This window comes from Arvicanthis niloticus, chromosome 1, assembly GCF_011762505.2.
Source record: "Arvicanthis niloticus isolate mArvNil1 chromosome 1, mArvNil1.pat.X, whole genome shotgun sequence".
Taxonomy (NCBI): Eukaryota; Metazoa; Chordata; class Mammalia; order Rodentia; family Muridae; genus Arvicanthis; species Arvicanthis niloticus.
This window is the reverse complement of record NC_047658.1, coordinates 58,991,073-59,013,765: the sequence shown is the minus strand read 5'-3', so window position 1 is coordinate 59,013,765 and position 22,693 is coordinate 58,991,073. Positions and strand designations below refer to the sequence as shown.

Sequence of the window (22,693 nt, the reverse complement as noted above, 5' to 3'; positions counted from 1 at the left end):
TTTATTATGAGTTTCCAAATATTGTGCATCTACTTTTCCCGTTTTTATTTTTGAAGAAAAATTACCTTGTTTTCCTAAGTTTATTTGGTTGCCTTTTTGTTAGTTGTCATAGGAACTAGATTAGCTTGGAGGGCAAGTCCAGTATGGTAGTTGATATACTTAGTCTTCTTAGTCCTCTAGAATACAAGCTGTAACTGGAAAGATCATGTGATCACTTCAACAATATTTTATGAAACAAGTATAAAAACACCCTGAGAGTCAGAGAGTAGCAGTCACTTTTTATTGAGAACATGAACTCTTGACCATTTGAGGCATGGGTTTTCCTCTGCCTATGTTCTTTATAAAGCAGTGGTATGTAGAAGAGAATGAACTATAATCCATGAAATCCTCACTGTGCTCAAATACTAGGTAGTTTACATTTGTTTCTCACTGAGCACCACAAAAGGTAAGAATCCATAAATAAGAAGTAGTTTCTCTATTTGACATGTGAAGACAAAGTTTCAAGAGAGGATAATTAAACTCTACAAGCTTCTCTGCTAATAAGTAATATAGCCAAATTTCAAGTGTAAGGCTATCTATTGAAAATTTTTGCTCTTTTCATTTAGTAAAAAGTAACTTTTATTTTACTAAGTTATTTTTTCTCACATTAAAAGACACAACTCTTACTCAGAAAGTTTAATACCATATATCTCTCTTAGCTGTAGTTCATAACTTCAAATCTTATGGTGTATGAATATAATCTGGAGTAATTGCAGAAACCAAAAAAAGTGTAAATGTATTATGATGATCACAAGAGAGGAGCTTTAGAGAGGGTAATAGTAAGTTATAAATGCTATGATATAAGGAATAGGAAACATGGGAAGGGGGCTTTAATTACAGAGGAAGAAGGGAAGGAGAGGGATAGAGACTAAATCAAGAAACTGCCCAGTATCAGGCATGAAAAAATCTACCTTTGAGTTGTTGGTCATGGGAGTCCAAGAGACCCATAATATGATGTAGGTTTTTGCTGTTGCCCTTGAATGCTTCCTCATATTTCAAGGTGAGTCATTAATGCTGAAGATATTATGTACTTCAAACTGAGCTGTATCTGACCTAAAAAACTTTTCCTTGAGGACTAGCTGTTATTGTACAAAAACACATCATGAAATTTGCTAAGAGAGAAAAGAAATAAGTAGTCCTACTTAGGTATGATACCTATGAACAATAACAATGACGAAGAAGTCAAGATGTTCCCAAAGGTGTAGTAGTGGCATTATATCCTAGTAGTCACCAAAAGCTATCTAATACAGAAAGCCACAAGTAGTCAAAAGTCAGAGAACTACTGACTATGCATTATCCAGTCTTAATAGATATATCTGTAACACAACTCTTATACATAGGGCTTCAGGAACATTGAGGAAGAAGGGGGAAGGATTTTAAGTACCAGACAGAGGAGATAGAAGTAGGTGAGTGGGTGAGGGGGCATCCTCATAGAAGCAGGGGGAGGTAGGATGGAAGAGGGCATTTCCAGAAGGGAAAACAGGAAAAGGAATAACATTTTAAATATAAATAAATAAAATATTCAATAATTTTTAAAAAGTACCAGATGATTAGGACACTTGTTATAAGATTGTGCCTTTTATATATGAAAGGCAGGCTGCATGTATCAACTCTCAACAATATGGTTGCCTAAAAAAGACCCAAATAACAGCAACAGCAGTTGACATGCCAGTGTGAATAAGAGTTATCTCACAAAGCTACACTCCTATATGAAGGCAATTAATGACTGCTGAGAGAGGAAGACTCAGTCTTCCCCAAGGATACACCTTCTAATTGATTATCTATTACCAAATAGTCAGAATTGACCATATTTTAGAAAAAGATGCTAAAGACTGAGAGGTAGTTGGGAGTCAGGGAAGTGTTTTGAGGGAGGAATAAATGATGTAAACATAGTGTGCACATAGTAAATCTGTATCCTTTTTATAAGTTGGTACAATGAGTTTAATGTGTTTTATTCTTGGTACTTCTCAGTGTGTTTTACTGTTATCACACCAGAGGCAACATGAAGAGATGGTTCCAATGCTAAAGTCTTGTTCTCCAGTTGGTTCTTGATCTGTCAGTAAAGAAGCATGGGCCAATTGCTGGGCAGAAGTAATAGGCAGGACTACCAGGTCCCTGGAGGCAAACAGACAGACACAAGAAGAGGAGAGGAAGAGTTCGCCATGCTTTTGAGGGAGAATAGGTGACCAGCCATTTGAGATCACAGACAGAGTGGCGGAACAGGCCGCTCATCCAGGAGGGCAGCTGGGAGTGTTTAGCTGGGACTAGATGTAACTGAGCAACTGAAGTTGAGGGCACATGGAGAGGTGCAGAGCTAAGAGTATTGATAAGGTCACACTTCTCTAGGTGGGAGATCGATAGCACCCAGCAATTGTGCCAAAAAAGCAAGTTGAAATTAAACAACTGTGTGTGTCTGCCTTTTTTATCTGTGGATTTAAGGGAAGCTGTGTGGGGACTGGTAGTGCACCTCATTCCCAGAGGTTAGGTGGGGGTAGCCAAAGCTACATGCAACAGCAACACATTTGGGTAAGGCAATTACGGAGTTAAATAAGGACTTGATGCTTGATGGGAGGGCTTTTGGGCTAAACTATCAAATTGAGTCAAAACATCAAATATGAAAGAACAATATTCATGTGGATTGTTACACAGCTTTTCTAGAACGCCATGAAGAAATTCTCTGTGCCAAATAGGCAAAGATCTCTGTGTGTTTGGCTTATAATTATCTTTTCATATAGGGGGAAAGCTGGTCTTTGTCCTGTCAGCAGAACACGGTGAGGCCTGGTGGAGAAACAGTCCTGAAGATGGAGGCAGGCAGGTGTTAGGAGCTAAACAATGAATTCTTTGTGTTTCATGGTGCTGGTGAAATTGTTACCAGATCTTCCAGCTGAATTTCTACAGAAGCCATGCTTTAAGAGCAGAACTGTTCTTCACCGTTTCTAAGAAAGTCTAAAACAAGCTTTACCAGAATGGAACTCAACCATCATAGAAATATGTACTTTCTAATATAAGACTCATCATGCTAAAGGAAGACAACCAAATGTGGACTCGGCAGGCCACAGAAAAAGTGTACTTTGTATTAGGAGAATAAGGAAATGGGCCTGAAAATTAAGAGGAAAATTCAGAAGACTGATTTAATCCTGATGTTAAAAAGAGGAAACAAAGACTTCAAGGCAGCTATGCATAGACTCAAGGACTTAAAAACAGAAGATTTGAGTGAAGTATGGAATACTTTTCAGAAGAGAATAAGCCAGACTTATAAAACAAAATTCTTCCATTGTACAATATGCATTATTTCAATTTTAAAAGAAAGATCATTGAATGCATGAATAGCAGACTAAACATTGCCAAAAGGAAAAACCATAGTTGAATGCAAATGGAAAAGTAAGCAGAACATGTGTGCAGAAAAGAAATGCTAAAGATATAAGTGGAGACTAATGGAGATGAAAAGGAACAAAACAAGCAGAAAATAGTAACATGTACACTCATCAGCTGATTAAATGGATCAATTGTCTGGCCATCATAATACATGATTTTAATCTTAGCAATCAGGCAGAGGCAAAGGCATTGGCAGAGTCAGAGGGGCAAAGGGGCAGAGGCAGAGAGGCAGAGAGGCAGAGAGGCAGATGAACCTTAATGAGTTCAAAGCCAACTAAGTCTATGCAAAAAGTTTCACGAGAGGCAATCAGGGTTACATCATAAGATCTCTCTCTCTCTCTCTCTCTCTCTCTCTCTCTCTCTCTCTCTCTCTCTCTGTGTGTATGCATATGTGTTCATGTGTCTTTCCCTCTCTCTCTCTCTCTCTCTCTCTCTCTCTCACACACACACACACACACACACACACCACCCCAATAAAACTGATTAATCAAGAAAAACCTAGAGCATATCACCACATAGAAAATGGAAACATAGGAATCACATATAACAGTTCTGTATAATGAGCAGACAATCAGGAGCCAGTAGGTTGGAATTATTTGATGAAACTGGCAAAGTATATATGACAAATTGTAAAATAACTGGCAGAATAAGAGTTCCAAAAATTGTTCTATATTCAAGTAAGATAGTTTATAGTTTCTACACTTGATAATGTAGAAAACCTGAGTGTAGAATGTGTTCTTTGGTGAATTATATTTAAGGTATCAAATAGAAACACATTAGGAAGAAACTATAATTATCTTGTTAATTCAGTTTTTGTTTAACTTTTAAAATAAGTTGTTCTAATTCAGTATTTAGACAGAATTTAAGACCAAAAATTATGAGCGTTTTTATGTAGGTGAAAAATGTACTAAACTAATTAGTACTTCATTATGTTCACAACTCAACAAAAAGGGAAAGGAAGGGAGGGAGCCTCCTTGTCCAGAAGAAGGCCATGCACGTGAAACCTACAGCTAATGCAACAATTAATGATAAAATATCTAAAATTAGAAGTTGTAAATATAATCCAATGCTATCATGGTAAGTCAATATGTTGCTGATAGCTCCAGAGAAACAATTCAGCTAAGAAAATAAACTTGTAAGAAAAAAGTAAGCACATTTTTAGGCAACGTGCTTGCATATATTAAAATATTTGATAAAATATTTGGTAAAATAATCCCCCAAAATAATAAACACATTTAGCAAAGATGTAATCTCTAAGATCAGTAAAGTCATTTTTATAAAATAGTAAAAGTAAGAAGATGGAATTTAGATAAAGCAATCCAACTTGTATGGCATCAAATACATGAAGTGTCTTGTTGAAGCTATACAAACACTCCACAATAAAATGCACAAACACTTAAACTATTCAGAAAGTCTCTAGGAAATGGCGCAATGTGCTTTATACAAGAATCAGAGGTCTTAGAACTGTGAAGATGACAAGTCCTCCTTATCAGACCCTCAGACAGGCAACAGCTTCACCAGAAACTCCATATATGTTTCTGAATGATAATTGCTAACCAGATATTATAAATTTTGTAAAGAAACAAATGATCTAGGATAAGCAGACCAACTTTTGGAAAAGATGAGTAATGTTGGAGAACTGAAATTGACTCAAGACTCATTATATAATTATTGTAATCATATCACATGTATGTGACCGATATGTATGCGGATAAGCTCTAATAAAGTTGCCATGGTAATCTAATGTGGACAGACGTTTTCATGAAATAATTCTGGAACAATTGGATGCTGGTGAGCAAAATATAATACAAGCTGAAATCTATAAAGAGCCTGACTGTCTATCAATAATGCATGTATAAGTAAATATGGCATAGTCTTACGATGAGTCACAACTCAGAAACCATGTGAGGTAGCAAATGATTAATGGGATTATCAAGAGAGGCAGACAGAGAGAGTGCTTCTATTTCCAATTAGGAAAATTCATAAGTAAGCAAAACCAATTATATTGCCAAATATAAAAGCCATGGATTTTTCTGTGCAGGCATAGCCATTTGCTTAAAAGGCATAAAAATGATTGTTCTAGAATAGTGGAAATATTCTGTGTCTTAATGATACAAGAGTCTATTGCTACCCAAATTTTCCTATTCACATATTCTTAGAAACCCTGAATTTCTCTTGTGTGTAATTTAAAGATCATGTTACTGTCAGTTAAAATATATTATTAGCTAGACAGCAGGTACCAAAAGAGTTTAAAAGTCTTTCTATTTGCTAAAGAGATAAAATATAAAATACACTTTATAATTTACCAGATCTTGAGACTACTAATTTCAGAGTCATGAGACATGTAGATGAAGGAAGATTTGAGCGACTGAAGAAGTCAATATGAAGAGAGTAAGATAAGAAGAGAGCTATGTCTGATGGAATAAAGAGGAACAAAACTTGGGAGGAATTTGGGATTTTTATATATGTGCTTAATTTTTTTTCTGGCTAGGCCCTCTATGCCTTTTTAATAAAAACTAGGACAGGCATATGAGAATATAGCTTGGTGTGTATAACACATGTATAGTGTGCATGAAGTTTAATCCTTGGCAAGTTTTAAAATGAGTGGTGGGAACGTGAAATGGGAAGTAATCCCAGCTACCAGGGTTTAGAGGCTAACAGAAGCAGAAGCAGGAGGAGGAGGAGGAGCAGCAGCAGCCCCAGGAGCAGAAGCCCCAGAAGCAGCAGCAGCAGCAGCAGCAGCCCCAGGAGCAGCAGCCGCTGTAACAACAGCAAAGCACAGTGCAAGCATAGACAAATGTTTCTTTCCCATCTCTCACATGATGAAAACAGAATTATTTGTAGGATATTTTCTAATCTATAGACTTCAGAAATTCTTTCCTCAGATTTTTTTTTCACCAATCAAACCTACAGAGGAGGAAATTAAATTTCACATCCAGTATAAAGGTACTAGGGATATAACACAAATGAATTGATCTATATTAAAATCACTGTTCTGCATGTTTTGGAGGTAGGATCTACTCTAATACCTAAGTAATTTGGCTCCAAAGAGTTCAATTTCCAAATCAATTCTTTCTCTTGGTTTAAAGTCTGTCAAGAAAAATATCTTTGTATGGGGCTTGAGAACCTTGGTTAGCCCACAATGCTGAGAAGGGGCAAACCAGCCACAGGACACTATGCCATTCTTCCTCCAAATAACCTGCACTTCTAATTTGTAACTTCGTAAACCTCACACCACTCAATCTTTTAAAGAGTTTTCTTTGAAATAAATTATATGAGCTTTCATAATGATAGTTCATCCTACCTGAAAGAACATGTCTAATGTACAGGTTGTTTTTCACATATGTGTGCCTGTGTCGGGGGTGGAGGGGAGGGTGTCTTAACGTAATCTATGGGAGATTCACTCTTCCTCTGGAATGTTTTCTATGAGCAACACTTGAGAGAGCCTTTGGCATTAAAATGTAAAATTAAAATTTAAGCAGTGTGAATATAGACACTAAGAGATTGACTTTATTTATTGTTGCTTTGTTAAGTCTTCTTAGGTCTTTCTTGATACAATTTTGAGAACTGATGGCATTTGTGGTCATACTTAGTGAATCTACCTTTCTGGTCAGACCACACTTTCAGTTACAAAGAAACCTGTTGGATTTGAAGGTTTTTTTTTTTTTTTTTTTTTTTTTTTTTTTTTTTTTTTTTTTTTTTTTTTTTTTTTTTTTTTTTATCAGATCTCATGCCCAATGCACACAGCTCTTCTATTTTAGTCCTTTTTGCTCTACTTGCCTCCTGTCTACATCAAGACTGATCCATAGCTCAGCTGTAGCACTGTTGTGGAGAAAGGGAGTCTCAGCACAAGTCAGTTAACTATTTATAACTCAAAGCATAGGGTTGTCTCCTTGGTATCTGAAAATCGACCGTGGTGGGAAGATTTGTACTGTAGGAAATTGTGTAGCCATTGTGAATTAGGATTTTTTTTTTCTCAAGGGCAGGCTATAGTCTATGACTACAAACTGGAGGCAAGTAAGGAGAAAAGGTGTGTTTTTGGTGTTGTATCTCTTCCTTTTCCTTTTTTTTCTGTTTATTTTTCTTGGCAGAAAAGGGATAGAGACTTAAAAGATAAAGAGAGAATGTGTCACTTAACTGGTCCCATTACATTCTGGTTGTTGATGCTGTCAAAGTGACTGCCATTTGTTGTTGGCTTTCCTTTAGAGAACTATGAGAGAGTCTTAAAAGTCCTTTCTTGATCTTCACTGTACTCAGCTCTCTGGTATTGATGCTAGGTTTCTTGACTGACCTTTTGAGTCTCTTTCTATCATTTCACCCTTGCAGTCATGACAATAGCTTCTTCTTAACAAGGCCTCATTGTCTTGTAGAGCTTCTTTGGTGGATGGTCTTTGCTATTTTTCTTTTCATGGAGGACAGCTCAATCCCCACTTCCCTTAATCACACTGACATATGAGTACTCATGCATGTTGCCTGCAGAAGAAAAGAGAGTTGAGGCATCTGTATTCTTGTCCTTTTTGTTTTATCCTTTCCATGTGGAACTACTCCAGACACTCTTGAATTGCTGTAGATAGATTTCTATGTTTAAAATGATGTAGATCAGTGGTTTTAACCTTCCTCATGCTGTGACCTTTTAATACATGTTGTGGTGACCCCAACCATAAAATTATTCAGTTGCTATTCCATAACTATAATTTCATTATGGTTAGGAATCATAATGTAAATATCTGATATGCAGGATATCTGATATGGATTTCCCTAAAGGAGTTGAGACCCACAGTTTAAGAACTGCTGCTCTCAGCCGCAAACAGGCAATATGTCTGTCATCACTTCCTGTATGTGAGAGGGCTCTGCAATGCTCCTGAAAGCTTCCTCACTGTGAAACTTCTGCTCTGCCTGTCGCCCTATGATGAGCCCACTGACCTGCCATAATTTTAGAAGAGACACCAGCAATGTCACTTTAAGTAACTAAATATTATTATTATTTCTTAATTAATTGAGTAATAGGATAGGATTGTTCCAAAGTAAGAGAGACAAAAATAAATACTAATTTATTAATATATTCTCACACACTTACTTTATAAAGATAGTTTTAGGATATGTTGTGTGGTTGTTGATCAAGGTCATGAGGTGAGTATGGAGGGAGAAGATGGACCCGGATCTTTGTAATGTCTTGGGAGCAACTGTAACATGTAAGGAGACATCTTCAGTGCAGGACAAAGACTAATGACACATGGAAGGCATGGAGATCCCAGTGAAGCTAAAGAAACAAGTTTTCTTCTGAAAGGTGCATACCACAGCATGACAGCCCTAGATTTAGACATCACAGTGAGAATTTCTCTCTCACTGTTATATTACTACCAAGTATCAGTGTCTTTGTATGTTCTTCATGCACCTCTCTCACCAAGAGATAATCTCAGGATGTTTGTGGATACACCTAATTAATTACATTCTGCTTTCTCCTGGGTAGCATTCTTTACCATCACTGGGGAATAGCAGTGCCCAGTAGACAAGTTTCTCCTAACAAAACTTTTCTTCAAACTCTTGGTTGAAAAGCTCTTCCCAAAGAGGAGGGATATATTTCTTGGCTACAGTAAAGGATCTGATGTAGTGGTGTGCAGATTTGATAGCCAAATAGTTAACATTTAGTTCAGGAACATCTTCACTAGCCAATATGTTATCAGTTTGGGAAGGAGTGGGAGAAGAACAGTGGGAGACAGTTTGAGTTTTTTTCTCATATTTCAAGGTCTCCTTTGATAAGATAATTTAAAAGTATCATTTGGAATTGCCTGATGGGGAGGATGGTTTCTTTAGGAGGTTGTGAGATTTGGAGTGATCGGAGAGGAAGAGAGAGTGTTCCACAGTTTACTCATGAGGTTTGTCACCTATAAACCATCACTAGTTATTTGTATATTGTAATACCTGCTTGCCAGGTTCCTTCTAAGCACCAGGTAAGTCAGTGTACCTTAGCTTTAAATGCTTATAGGAATCTGAATTCTGGCAAGGAGACAGATGCTCCCATGGGATGCTCAGAACTTTAAAAGAACAGATGAACATTTGCATAACTTTCCATGAACAAAACAGAAGGCAGTGGCAGTTTCTAACTTATTTCCCTCCCGGAGGGAGTTCTTGGTCTGACGGACAATGAGGGTCTGGTAAAACCATTTAGGAGTCTAGACAAAGCTGTTAAAGATTCTGAGAATGAAGAGAAAATAAACTTCAAACAGCACATTTCTACACTTGGATGTTGAATGAATGCTATAGAAACAGAATATTTGTTTCGTGGGCCTTACTTACTGATGTAGTCGAGCGTGCTGCTCTGTCTCTCTTACTCTGTAACAACACCATCCTACTGCCCAATTAATTTTAAAAAGCCTAATAATATTTAATTACTCATCACGATGTTGCTGGTGTCTCTTCTAAAATACTGAAAATCATTTCAAATCTTGTTAGTAGAATATTCATCAGACTATTTCACACGTCTATCTCTTATGTGTCTGCACAAGAGTTTTAGGGGAAAGAGAGGAATACTCTACTCTAGCCAGTTTCTCCCTTTAAATGAATTTTATTTGTATCTATTTTAGGTTCTATATGATGAGCTAGGATAAGCATAGAGAGTAAAAGGATAACTAGAGAGTAGGGAATGAACACATTTATTTTTTAGTGTTACATTTTGAGGCAAGAAGAATTAGAATATATCTATTTTTTAAAATATCTACTACTATATGTTTTCGTTAGTTATAACCTCCATGTTATATAATAGCTTTCCAGGCTCTAAAAAACTATACAAAGATAGATAAAAGAACATTGGTCATTAAGAGTAGTATATGGGTAAAGAAGAAATAGAAAGGATATTATACATGTTGCTTTAGGAAATACCAATTTTCTATTTTTCACTAACCAAAGTTGGAGCTAGCCCTGACAATTAATAATGCATAGTAGTAATAAAACTAAGAAGACCATGACACACCCAAAGTCACAAACATGAGGGCAGAATTATGGTTTAATTCTCATTTAAATGTTTTCCCCATTGTATGTGATTCTTTAGATATGAGAATAAATAAACAGAATTTACTTATGTGGGAATTCTTTCAGGATTGCGATTTACAGGGCTGCAAAGAACACTTATGTGCAGCCAATTGGAAGCTCTCAGAAAAGAAGAGCATGGCATGACATACTACTTGTGCACAGACACTGTGGATGGATATCGTACCAAAGCTCAGCTTCCTGACCTGGATTCCTGCTCTTCCAGTGTTACCGCTGCTGCTCCCAATTAATGGGCTCTAATACATGTGTTAAGTATGTTTGTGTTCATTTTTTTTTTTATTATTATGAGTTTTGCTTCTCAGCTGTTTATCTTTTAGTAGGCCAAAAAACATTGTCCAACCAAAGGGAAAGCACCATACACAATTAAAAGACTGATTGTTTACATTTTATGTTGGAATAGACATTAGTATAATATGGTACTAGAATTCTCAACTCATCATATCCCTTTCAACGTTTTTATTCTGCTAAGGTTTCTAATGTTTTCACATAAACTGTACTGGTTTCTGATTAGTCAGTTATTGTTGTTGGAAACAGAACACGCAGACACACACACACACACACACACACACACACACACACACACACAAACACACCCTTTGACTAATTTGTAGGAGAAACATAAAGTAAAATGTTCTCCAAGTTTTGTGGTATGAGTTAGCCTGAATCTACTCAACTGTTGTCCTTGACATTCTTTTCCATGTGAGTCAATAAGGTAGTCACAGTGGCAACACTGATTTATTTGAAAGGACACATTTCAACATTGGTTTGTATTTAGACAATGCTATTGCCCTGTTGAGTCTCACAACACAAGAGGCTTTGCAGATTGTATAAGGAAGCATTAGGAAGTGGCTTCCATCATAGACTATGGATCTGTGGAGAGCTGAGAGTTACTGTGGATCTTTAATAATCCTAAGACTTAAAGCAACAGTTTTCACATAGCTGTGTACTGTACTCTCAGTATACTGCCCACAGATGTCCCCTACCACAGTTTTGTCACATGAGGATTCTTGTATTTCTGGCATCTGTTGTCTGTGGGACTTTGTGGTACTGTATATGAGTGTGGAAGCTATGGTCTTGAGAGCAGCCAATTACAAATTGGTCTGGGGAAAGGAAGAAAAGAGATTTGGGCTCCAGGGGACAAAGATAAAGACAGAGATAGCACCTAAGACTGACATGGGAACAAGCTGAGGGGAGTTTAGACCTTAGCTGTATGTGAGGAAAAGACCCAAGGGCAGGGAATCTCCAGAGGCCTTGCTATGTTTCCAGGGGCTCTTCAGGACCTACTCTCATGGGGCCTGCAGATGGGTTTAAGTTATTTTAAGTTACTATTTGGTAGATACAATACATACGTTTTGAATCTGTCATTGTTCTTGTATGGGCTACTAACTCCACGGGTCATTAATATAGAATCCCTTTAAAATATTAAAATTACAATAGTTTTGCATCATTGTACACTTGATAAATCACCTATTATAAAATAAACTTCATGAACTTTCAACTAAGAATGTTGATGTTCAAAAAGAGTTAAAAGTAACTGTGATAACAATTTCCTTACACAGTGCAAAAGCTCCTTATCAGTCCTGAGAGCAGAAGGTTTGTCTATAGTCGATTCAAGCAGTCCGGTCCTTGCTTGAGTCATCCTGGTCATCCTAAGCATCACATTCTAACTTAAGTGTGCATAGAATCTGGGAGCAAAAAGACCTTATCTAAATGTCAGACAGAGGTGCTTGCAGGAAAGAGATGACAGTGGAACTTGTGCTTAAGCATATGGTGAACTGGTTGGGGGCAGTCTAGAAAAAAAGGCTTGGGTGCAGGTGGAGAAACGTGTATTTGAGTGTGTCTCTCTGTGTATAATCATATATGATGTGCCCGTGAAAGCCAGAAAAGGGGTTGTAGATCCCTTGGAGCTGGAATTACAGAAGGTAGTGAGCCATTCAACATTTGTCCTAGGATGTGAACTCTGAGCCATCTCCCCGGCCCCAGTGATTCCACTCTTAACCATCCAGAATGCTGGGAACTGGATAAAGATCAAACACCATCACAGATGCAATTATCATGCAAGCAATGAAACTTTCACAACTATAAATGACAGCTCTCAAAAGGACAGCATGGGGCTGAAGATGCACTGTGGGGGATGTGGAAGTCAACCCTGTGAAGGAAAAAAGTAAGATGGAGAGCAAGGTGCCACAGGCTCCTGTGACTCCTCAGAAGAGTCTTGATCTGTCATACACAGATTTAGATGGTAATTGGCTCCTGGCACACCAGTGAGACAGCAAAAAGGAACTGAGACAAGGGCAGTGGCCCATTCTCTTATTTTCAGGGAAGTCCTCATAGGTGGTAATATTTCCCAATTCCTTCTGAGTTACCTCATTAGGCAGGACTTTTATTGGAGCACAGTGCGGTGAGGTATGATTGGCTAAGGATTTAGGGGCTTTTGCTTGGCTCAAACATGGTATATAACCTTATGGGCTTGGCAATAAACTCAGATCTGCCCTGGTGTTGATCTCTGGAATCAATCAGATTTACCAGGGTTTGTCAGGTGACTCGGTCCCCTCTTACCCTTCCCCCATCTTCAGTCCAGTTCCCACAAGCACAAACACTTCACAAGCAGTTGCCTAGCATGCTTAAGCCTCTGGGTTCCATGTCCAGCAAGGAAGCCTGTCTCTCCCTCCCTCCCTTCCTCCCTCCCTCCCTCCCTTCCTCCCTTGCTCACCTTCCTGCCCTTCCTTCCTCTTTATTCCCTTGCATTCTCTAAAATTATAAAGGAATTAAATAGATGATGATAATATAAATCATTTTTTATTTTACTTTTCTTCACATTTCTGATTTTGTTAACCAGTGAAGACTACAACAATTTTTTTTAAATGAAAATTGTGTTAAATGATGTAATTTTAGGGATATTTTACATTTTCAGATATTATTGTCTTTCTCAGTGTGGCTGAAATTTAGCTTTTCTCACATCATATATACATGCCCATTCCATGTATTTTAAATAGTCTGGTGGTTTGTCTTATGTGAATATTTAATATTTACTTTATGGTAACTATGTAAATATTTTTATGTGAAGTACACATAGATTCTTTTGTGGAATACAATTATTTCTTCTGTCTGTAGTTACAGAAGTACCTGTGCAGTTGCTATTTTCTATGTAATTATTGGTAATTTTCTCTAGTTTTCTCATCTGATTTGTAGAGTGCTAGCCCATACTTTTCTCAGTGTTCTGACAACATAAGTAGTTTCTCGTTTCCCTGGTGTCATGTGTATTGCTGACCTGTATCTTCCTACTCTGAAGCAGCCTCATCAGCCTGATCAGCCTTCCCTTACAGGACGTCCTCTTGGACATTGTGTGTGTGTGTGTCTGTCTGTGTGTGTGTGTGTAAAATTTGATATTATGGGAATTTTTACTTACTTTCTTCTAGGTAAACCCTTTATTTCTACACTCCTGATTTGGTGACATAAATCTTGAGAAAGAAGCTTTACTGTGGGAGTAAAGATATTGAGAACTAGGTCATTTGATGGGTTGGCTGGCAGCTGAATTCTGGTGGGAAATAGTTTCCCTGCGTGCCTTGAGTATAGCCCTCAAGGATCTTGATTTTCCATGATCATTCTGAATTATAATGCCTGATTTTATCTGAATTCATTCTTAATCATAGTTGAATAAAATCTTAGGATCCTCTCTTTACTTCTGGTATTTAAACATTCCTCACAGTGTGGCTGCATGTGGATCCTATTTGTCTATGTCCTGGATATCAGGAGTCGGCTGCTCTCCTCACTTTGGTTAAGGGAAATACATAAACACTAATTGTCTTTTAGTAACGTATTCTCTTATGTTCTTTACTTTCTTACTTCCATTCACTCCTACTATTAAGTCGACCTCTTGTATCAGTGCTGTGATTGTTAGGTTATGACTTTCTTTTTTCCTATGCTACATTTTAATTTCTCTTTCTAGACATTTTCAATGTTTGTCTTGTAATGCTTGTTTGTCTTTTAATTCTGATATTAACATTTTCCTCTTTATTTGTTCTTCTTTCATATATTACATTCTAACTGCAGTTCCCCCTTCTTCCCCTCTTCTCAGCCCCCCAACTACTCTTTCCTCCAGATCAATCCCCCTTAAACCCTATTCAGAAAAGAACAGGCTTTCCAGGCATCAACCAAATGCTGCATACATAAAAAGCTATAATAAGACCACACAAAGTCACAGTAAGGCTGCAAGAAGCAACCCAGTAGGAGGAAAAGGATCCCAAAGGTAAGCAAATGACTCAGAGACAGGACCTGCTCCCACCATTAGGAATCCCATAAGAACACTGAGCTACATAGCTATACCCTACATGTAGAGGATCTAGGTCAGACCCATACAGGCTCCCTTATCTCTGTAAGCCCACTTGCATCCTGGTCAGTTGATTCTGTTACTCATGTTCTTGTGGTGTCTTTGATCCCGCTGTCTTTTACAATCCTTCCTCCCTCCCAACCCCCAACAGGACTCCCAAGTGCCTCCTAATACATGACCGTGTGGCTCTGCTTCTGGTTTTATTAGTTGCTGGATGTAGACTGACAGGTCCCTCTGATGACAATTGTGCCAGGCTCTCATCACAGCACATCCTGCAGGCATGACAAACTGTAGGTCAGAGGTTTTGTGGATGGATTGCTGTCCCAATCTCTAGTCTTGAAGCCTTGCCTGGGTACAGAGGATGGCTGGTTCAGGTTCTGTGTCCCGCATTACTTGGAGTCTTTGCAAGTGTTACCTTTGAAAGTTCCATGGAGTTTCTGCCTCACCCCTGAAATGCCATCCAATTCCAGTTGTCTCTCTCAGTTCCTATCCCTCCATACTCCCACTCCTGATCCCTCCTGTTCCCATGCCCTCCTGCCTTCAGCCCACCCATGAAATCTCTTCTATTTCCCTTTCTCAGGAAGATCCTTGCACCCCCACTTCCCCTTAAGTCCCCCTTGTTACTTAACCTCTCTGGGTCTGTGGATTGTATAGCATGATTATCCTTTACTTTACAGTTAAATACATTAACATTTTATTTTGCAAGAGCTATCTTTCTCTGTGTTAATCTTTGTGGTGTATTTTTCTTGCTTCATGGGCCTTATTCTATTTCTTTTCCCATGTTATCTTCATTTCCCATAATTTCAGTGCATTTGAAGTTGAAAGACCAAGGGGACAGAGTATATGGGCAGAGTTTGAAGGAAGGAAAGAGAAGGGGGAAATGACATAATTATAATATCAAAGGTTAAAATATTTTTTATAATGTGTAAAATATAATTGAGTTAGGCAGTTAGTTGATGCTAATGTTCACACAGACACATGATTGGCTATAAGTGTTGTGATGCCTTTTGTACTTACCTGCTTTTTAAACTTACAAATGTTAGTAATTCATGTTGCCATCATGAATAAGTAATCAATTTTATTCTTCAAAAAAGACTAATTCAGCTGGGGTTTTAGAAATGACTCATGAGTGAAATGTTTGCTGCAGAAGTGTGCTGATTAGAGTTTAAATCTCCAGTTTTCATGTAAATGTTAAGTAAATTTGTGTGGATGCCCACCTACAATCCCAGCTCTCTGGAGGAGGAGTCAAGGGGCCACCAGAGCAGGCTGTCCAGTCACAGTACCTAACTTAGCCAGCTCTGGGTTTACGTGAGAAATCTTGTATAAATAGCCAATATAAAAGTCAATATAAAAGTTGAGAACAATGGAGAAAGGCACCTGGTATTAAATTTGGCCTGTGCATACAAATCTGCATAGAAGCACACATACATACACACGCACAAGAGCGTCTACACACATGCAAGAATACATGTATGCATGGATAGCATATATGCTCATCAATCAATCTCATACCCCCCAGAATATCAAAAAGGAATGAGGGTCTTTGAGGTTCTATGTGGGGAAACTTCGCTAACTGGCAAGCTTCGCACCTATAGCAGGTAGACAGCAAACCAAACTTTTCCTTAGAGGCTCCATGCTTTTATAACTAGAGATATTTTCTTTGGGCTGCTGTGTCTAGTGCCAGGCCTAGAGGATGCTGTAGTCTTTGGCAGAATGCAGAGTTTTTGTAATCCTGCTTAGTATACCCACCTTGGCTCTGCTTCATACTTATGTGTGTATACTGAGTGACTCATTGTTGCTCTTTCAGATGAGCACAAAGCACGTGCTTTTGATCTATATCGCTTTTTAACATCTGAGAAGAGAAATAGGAGGTCCTGGGATCCAGATGTCAGCGTTTTAAGATTTTTCCCAGTACTTGGTGACTTCATTTCCTCTGCCTGTGCTTCCTTTGTGGGTTAACAGGACCTCCCTTCAGCAATCTTCTCCTCTCTCTTTTTTTCTTTAAGAACCTGTAGCATTTTGCTCTATGATATTCATTTCAGTGAGGTTTCTAGAAGGAGAGGAGATAAATTGCTGTGTTTAATGATAGATATAAGTAAGGTTAATGGGCTCTACTTCCAGCTTCCTCATCTACAGAGTGAGGTTAAGAATGGAACAAATCTTATAAAAGTGTGGAAATGAAACAGAAGTGCTTAAAATGAAAGAGAACAGTATTAGCACCTAAATAATCAATAAATGTTTGGCAGTGATGTTTACTATTGTTATTGTCCAATAGAATAAAATCTTCTTACTTAGTTATGTGCATCTCTGGAATTAAACACATGCGTATATACTCTCTCTGTCTGTCTCTTTCTCATACACAGAGATGGACACATACACACCAATATTCTTTCAACTGCAACATTAAACAAGAAATTACACTAATTATACTAATAATAAGACCTTATTTTAGGGTTTCTGTAGCTGCAGTGAAAGACCAAGATTGAAAAGAAAGTTGGGGAGGAAAGGGCTTATTTGGCTTATGCTTCCACATCATATTCCATCACTGAAGGAAGCCAAGACAGAAATTCTAACAGCACAGTAATCTGGAGGCAGAAGCTGATGCAGAGACCATGGAGGAGTGTTGTTTACTGGCTTTCTCAATCTGCTTTTTGTGGATCTCAGAACTACCAGTCTAAAGATAGCACCACCCACAATGGGTTGGGAGCTCCCACACCAATTACTAATTAATAAAATGCTATACAGGCATACCTACAGCCCGATCTTATAGAAATATTATCTCAGTTGGAGTTCCCTTTTTCAGATGACACTAGCCTGTCAAGTTGACATAAAATTGACCACTCATCAACTTGATACACATTACCTTTAAGACATAACTTTTCTTTTTTGTTTTCCCCCAAGAAATCAGATTAATAAATACTACAATAATAAAACATATTACAAACTCAAAAGTTCCACAGCCCTTACAAATTCACTTTAAACGTTTGTTGTCTATAAAAATGTAGTATTTTAAAATCCCAAACCTTCTAAAATTTCAGTCTCTCAAATCTGGGCTCCTACAAACAAACAAACAAACAAACAAACAAACAAACAAACAAACACAAGTAAAATATTTTCTTAATTTAAGGAGGAAGGGCACAGCCACAAACTGAACAAAGAAAGACAACGTTTCAACAGTATGAGTCATTCAATGTTTAATATCTGGGGTTCATTCACGATCTTCTGGATTCCTCCATTGCACTTGGGTCCCCTTTCTAGCTCTACCCTTTGCAGAACACGCAGATTGTATTCTAGGCTCCAGATGGCTCTATTCTAAAGCTACTGTGCTCTTGGTTGTACTGACATCTCCAAAAAGCTGGGGTCTTCTTTGAAAACTGGGCTGTGTTTTCCCTAATAGCCTCTCCTTTGGTCTTTTCATAGTTCAAAACCTCAGCTACTCTCCATGATCCTTTCAACCCTAGGACTTCAACTGCTACTCTTTAATTTGATGACTTCTTTTGTCTTCCACAATGGCAAGCCTCATGGTACTTTCTATGACTCCTCCATGGATTTAAAACCAGTACCAACTGATAGACTCTCACAAGTTGTAACCTTGGGAGCCTCTAAACACAGCTTGCACGTGCTGACTCTGTGGAAACAGTTCCCAGATTTCACTCAACGACGATGCTCTTCTTAATTATAGCTGATTCTTCAGTCCCAGCTAGCTAGCATTAATTGTTGCAGCGAAACAAATGTTTAATTTAATTTTTCTGGCCTCTTGTTAATCAATCTGTTCTTAAGTGACCAATTCTTCAGCTCCAGCTAACCAGGCATCACAGATTCTTCACATAAATGGCCCAAGAAAGCCATTGCTTCTCTCTGAAACTTCATAAGCCAGCTCTCCACCATATGCCTTGCTCTCAATGTTCTTATTGTTCAAGTTCCCACATACAGCTCACTTATCTTTCAGCACTCAATAGCCTTTCTAGTCCAATGTTCCAAAATCCTATCACAACCATCCCAAAAGGAATATGATTAAATCTGTAACAGCAATTCACTACCATTCTGGTATCAATTTGTCTTAGGTATCCTACTACTGCCACAAAACACCATGACCAAAATGCAAGTTGGGGAAGAAAAATTTTATTGGGATTCACACTTTCTTATCACTGTCCATCCTTGAAAGAAGTCAGGACAGGAATTCAAACAGCACAGGAATGTGGAGGCAGGAGCTGATGCAGAGGTCATGGAGGAGTGCTGCTTATTGGCTTCCTCTCAATGACTTACTCAGCCTGCTTTTACGTAGAACCCAGGACCACCAGTCCAGAAATGGCGCTACCTACATCAATCACTAATTAAGAAAATGCCTTACAGCTAAATCTTATTCTTAATTGAGAATCCTCCTTTCAGATCACTTCAAATTGTATCAAGTTGACATAAAAGTAGCCAGCATAGTACTCAATAATTACTTGGTAATATTTGATAACTTTGAATCTATGACATTATTTTTTTTCTCTAGTTAAACTTTAAACCTGGGATTAGAGAAATGGCTCAGTGTTTGGGAGTGTTTACTGCTTTTGTAGATGACGAGAGTTCAAGTCCCAGCACACAAGTCAATCAGGTCACAATCAGGTCATAAAATACATCATCTCCACCTTTAAGGGATCTGATGCACCTTCTGGACACTGTGAGTACCCACACGCATGTGTACGTGCACATACACACACACATGCACACACACATTTAAGTACAGAGATAGTGACATATGTTTTAAGTGAAGAAAATTTCAGCAAACATAGAATAATTGTAACATGCAATTGAGGCTTGAAACGCTCTAACTCAAAGTGCCACTTTGACACTTTGTCTACATTGATGAAAGTAACAGAAAACCAGAAAATATAATTAGAGTTCTCCTTCCAAGTCTCTTCCTATGTAAAGACACACCCTCTAAAAGTAAAGTAAGGTCTTCAGTCCTGCTGGAGGCTCATCACAAGCCAAGATCAATACTCATTACAACATTAAAAAGAGGAGAATGGGAGGCTGGACTCAGCAGTTAAAATCACTTGTTGCTTTTTAAGAGGACCTGGGTTTGGTTCCCAGTACCACAAGGTGGCTCAGAGCCAGCCCTGACTTCATTTCTGAGGAATCTGACACACTCTTCTGACCTCCATGGGAACTGGGCATGCTTGTAGTGCACTTATTTTGGGAAATAAACTCATACACATAAAATAAACAAATATAAAATTCTCTTTAAAAGGGGAGGTTATTGGAAGTCAATACTGTATATAAATAAAGCCTTCAAAACTATCAATTTTTTTTTTATTATGCAGGGGGCCATTTGTCTCCTGTAAAAATTTATTAGTTTCATTCTGTTCTGTGAAGATATTGTATAAGCTTCTAATCTTTCTTTATGTTTGAGTTCACCCTTTTCTACATACCCTTGTATATACAATGAATGCATTTACTTTTCTTTGATTAATATACCAGTTGCAAGCTGATTAATAATATTTATTATTATTAAGTAATTAATACCAGTTTCATAGCCTCAAACAGTTGAGGGAAAGCATTTCCCTCTTATGGTTCATATATGACTGTTCCATAATTTAATTATAATGTCATTGCATCCTAAGAATGCTTGAGGTTTTATGATTACCAAAATATTTTCTTTATATAATTATTTCCACTAGTTAATCATTTTATTGGTAGACTTTAGAAATATAATATTTTGCCTTAGAGCATAAAAGGATCATAATTATGTTGACATCTATTTCTAGATTATGGTAAAATTTTTGCTTACATGTGTTTTCAAAATGCAGTAAAACCATATTAAAAGTGTATAAAACTATTTTGCTATGTATTTGAGCAAAATACATGTCATGCCTTAATTTAGATATCAATATATTGAGCAGGTATTTCAAATTTTTTCAAATTTTAGCAATGCTCTTTCAAAATAAAAATTTTAAAGAAAAATTTCAATTAATTTACCTCCATTCTATGAATATTATAAAATAATCTAGTCATAAAACATTGCATTGAGGGAATGGATTTTTTCCTGTGCTATTTGCTCATCATAATGCTGAATTTTTCATTTTTATTTAATTTCTCTAGAACTTTCATGTTGAAATGATGTCTTTAAATCTTTTCTGGTGTATTGTTATGACTCCTACCTTAACTTAAACCCTCCCTAAGTAGACAGGAAGGATATTATTTTGAGATGAGTGTTCTTCAGCGAATACCTTGTATCTCTGGATTTGTAATTTAGGATGAGCAATTTGATGCTTCTGCAAAGCAAGATGGATTTTGCTTTCAAGTTTCCAAGGACTCAGTGCTGTGGGATCAGGCAATCTGAATTTACGTTCTCCTGTCTCATTAAACCACAAAGAGCAAACATAAGGCTGTGTGCTAGTATACACTGGTATTACTAGAATGGAATCAAGTAAAGTTCATGGACAAGTCTCTGTTTCATTAATACCTTCCGCTTCCTATCTCTATCATGCATAAAACAAATTTTAACTAAAATTATAATCCATTTAAATATTCTGAAATGCTTTAAAAATGTTTTTTTCTGTTGATTTGCATTTGAAAGCTTCTTTAAATTGCTTTAGAATATAATCCTCTTGTCTTGAGTGAGTTTCATGACAAGGGAGGCTCACTGTAGCTCAGCTGAAGCTGTCCAGACATCTTTTGAGACAGAATTAAGAAAGATACAGGGATCTAAATGCAGCAACTCATTAAAGCCATTCATTCCAGCCTTTCTTCAATATATAAATATCTGATCAAATCATGGGTCCTCTTTGCACCGTGTATTGTTTTGTTTCTGATCTTGAATTTGCATGAATAAAAAGCCTCTCTGAAACGGAAAGCCAAGCTATCTAGGTAACATCCAGAAATAGGCATACCTTGATGCCAACCTTCTTTTTGAACTGAAGGAAATAAATGACCAAATTATGTATTTGGAACACTGGAGATCTTTGATCTAGCCAAATCCATTTGTAGTCTAACAAAAAACGATTCTATCTGATATTTATTATTATTTATTTTTATAGGAGAGTGCTATTTCCTATGAACTCCCAGTTGCTACCTTCTCTAAATAGTTGGAAAGCAGAAACACTTATAAGTTCTTGAGTTTCCTGAGGCAATCCTGACTTTAGGACATTGTGTTGCCATTATGGAGTCTTTGAAAGGAGTGAGCATGCTGGCGATTTCTTGAATCTTCTTCTGTAACTTGGTTGGCAACTTGAAGAGACTTTAAAAAAACAGTAAGAATACACTCACAAAATTATAAATATCCAGTGAGGGGCATGGAAAGTTGTGAAAATATTTGGGACTTATTCTTCCCCTAGAATGGATATCAGAGGGAAATCATAATCCTTCTCAAACACGATTTCTACTACTTCCCACAAAATCAAGATGGCACACAAGGAGGAGTCAGCTAACCACAAAAAGCAGAACTCATGTGCTTAAGAAAAAGGCTGGCTTGCTTTATTTGCTGAATCTACAAAAACTGCTTCTTTTGGAAATACTTACTTTAAAGGCACATGCAAGAAGTGAAGCAGAGAAATTAGCATTCCTTCACTCCTAAGAAGAAAAAGCCATCTGTACTTTTACTTATTGCTCCAACATTGTCTTCTCCAGATGTTGTCGTCATTAAATTAAAACTTTTATTAATATTCGTTTTTGTTGGCATGTCATCACTTATTTTTGTCTTAATTTATTTATTTACTCACTTTAAATCCCAATTGCAGCCACCTCCCTCCTCTCCTCATAGTCCCACCCTTCCATAGCTCATTGTTCTGTCCCCTTTTCTGAGAAGGAAAGGACCCCATGGCTGTCAATATGTGGGTCAAGTGGAAATAGCACAGAACTGGCCAGCATGTTCAATCTCCTGAAATCTCAAAACTTGAGATTTAAATCTGATAGGGG

General features: G+C 37.5%; 1 long non-coding RNA gene across 1 annotated transcript in view; it reads left to right on the top strand.

The window, feature by feature from the left end:
* LOC143442905 (uncharacterized) overlaps positions 1-22,405 on the top strand; it is a 36,692-nt gene extending 14,287 nt beyond the window's left edge. The window contains exons 3-4 of the long non-coding RNA XR_013111518.1: positions 10,510-10,713; positions 21,817-22,405. This is a non-coding gene — a long non-coding RNA (uncharacterized LOC143442905). The remainder of the gene's footprint in view (positions 1-10,509; positions 10,714-21,816) is intronic.
* The last annotated feature ends 288 nt before the right edge of the window (positions 22,406-22,693 follow it).